Raw genomic sequence first — 2,179 nt, forward strand, 5'->3', positions numbered from 1 at the left:
AGACTGAATACATAAAATGCGGTAAATGTACACTATGAAGTACTTTACTATATAGCAATTGAGAATGATGATTAGATGTACATTTAACAACATGAATGGATCCTGAACTTAAAAAAAGTGCTGATTTTAAAAGGTCAAAATAGCCCTGGCCAGTTGGCTCAGTACTAAAGTGTCAGCCTGGCATGTGGATGTCCCGGGTTCAATTCCCAGTCAGGGCACACAGGCGAAGCACCCATCTACTTTTCTACCCCTCCCCCCACCTTCTCCTTCTGTAGCCATGGCTCCATTGGAGTAAGTTGCATCCGGGCACTGAGGATGGCTCCATGGCCTCCACCTCAGGTGCTAAGAAGAGTTTGGTTGCTGAACAATGGAGCAATGCCCCAGATGGACAGAGCATCACCCTCTAGTGGGCTTACCTGGTAGATCCCTGTCAGGGCGCATGCAGGAGTCTGTCTCTGCCTCCCCTCCTCTCAAAGAATAAATAAAAAATTTTTTAAAAGGTCAGAATAAGTTATAAACAGAAACCACTTAAGCAAATTAAAATGTGGATATAAAGCAATACACTTTACTAGGACACAAACACAAAGATATGTATTAAACACATTACAGTGGTTGTCTAAGGGGTGGGAAAGGAACTGTGTTATAAAATTAAAGGATTTGTCTCTCTATATATAGACAGACAGTATAATTCACATACCACAAAATTCATATATAATAAAGAGAGAGAACATTGTTGCATGGACCAATGATGATAATATGCCATGAAGAGAAGATGCATCTGAGCTTAAAATAAAAATAACACAGCCTGACCTGTGGTAGCGCAGTGGATAAAGCATAAACTTGGAATGCTGAGGTCATTGTTTTGAAACCTTGAGCTTCCTGGGTCAAGGCACATATTAGAAGCAGCTACTACAAGTTGATGCTTCCTACTCGTCTGCCCCCTTCACTCCCTCTCTCTCTTTCCTCTCTCTAAAAATCAATAAAATATTTTTAAAAAACAGATATATAAAAAGCTAGAAAATATAAAACTTTCTTTTGAAGAAGTTAAAAAGGTAACTTTCTAGGGAAATGAACCTCAGGAGAGCTGTGAACACCCCTACCCATTCAATTCTTCCTGCTTGGGATTGGCCATCTGCACAGGTAAGCATGTGAGAGAGTATGCGAGTAGCATCTGAGTCAGCATGAGAAACATGAATAACAGTGCATAATGTCTGCTTGAGGTAACCAAGGTTTGAATCAGTATATTCTGAACTCTGTGTGTGATGACAAATAAGTGTGGGTTATATCTGAATCAACCTACTCATGCACAGTATGCATAGTATGATACCATTTTTACAAAAAAATACTATTATAGTCTGACATTTGTAGCTCAATGGATAAAGTGTTGATCTGGAGCACTGAAGTCACTGGTTTGAAACCCCAGGCTTGCCTGGTCAAGGCACATATGAAAAGCAACTATGAGTTGATGCTTCCTGACCCACCCACCCACCTTTCTCTCTCTTCTCTCTCTAACCTCAATAAGACAAATATAAAAAAACCAAAAACTACTATTATAGGGTCTGGCCAGGTGGTTCAGTGAATAGAGTGTCATTCCAGCACACTGCGGATGCAAGTTCAATCCCTGGTCAGGGCACATATGAGAAGCAGCCAATGAGTGCACAACTAAATGGAAGAACTAAATGGAATGAGTTAATGCTTCTCGCTGGTGTGGCTCCCTCCCCCTTTTCTCAAATCAATGGAATAAACAGTTTTAAGTATTATTATATTAAACTGATAAGAACAGATACTACACTTGATCTTAGCCAGAAGTTCAAGAAGTGATTACGTACTATTATTTTAATGTATGCATACAAAAAGAGTTGTAGGACTTTGCTCTGAACTTCTGACAGAGTTATTTATGGGGTGGGTGTGGCAGACACTGGTCAACAATTCAATAAATCTTTTTCCTCTTCCTTCTGGGCACTCACTACATTTCTCAGCTGCCCTTGCAGATAGATATGGCCATGTGCCTGAGGTCTGGCCAATGGAATTGTGGACAGTTCTCCATGTTATTTCTCCTTCTGTATCAACTTTGGAAGCTCGGTGTTCAATCAAGTTGAAGACATAAGATGAAAGGAGTTGGGGTCCCTGAATCATTGCTTATAGGAGAGTAGTTTATTGATCAGTAATGAAATTCTGT

The 2,179-nt window shown here is 40.1% G+C and overlaps 1 non-coding gene across 1 annotated transcript; it reads right to left on the reverse strand.

Annotated features, from left to right (window-relative positions):
* Window positions 1–1,636: 1,636 nt before the first annotated feature.
* LOC136332534 (U2 spliceosomal RNA) lies at window positions 1,637–1,822 on the reverse strand. The gene has a single exon (XR_010730764.1). It is a non-coding gene; the product is annotated as a U2 spliceosomal RNA (small nuclear RNA).
* Window positions 1,823–2,179: the final 357 nt, after the last annotated feature.

The sequence above is a fragment of the Saccopteryx bilineata genome, chromosome 3 (genome assembly GCF_036850765.1).
Source record: "Saccopteryx bilineata isolate mSacBil1 chromosome 3, mSacBil1_pri_phased_curated, whole genome shotgun sequence".
Classification (NCBI taxonomy): domain Eukaryota; kingdom Metazoa; phylum Chordata; class Mammalia; order Chiroptera; family Emballonuridae; genus Saccopteryx; species Saccopteryx bilineata.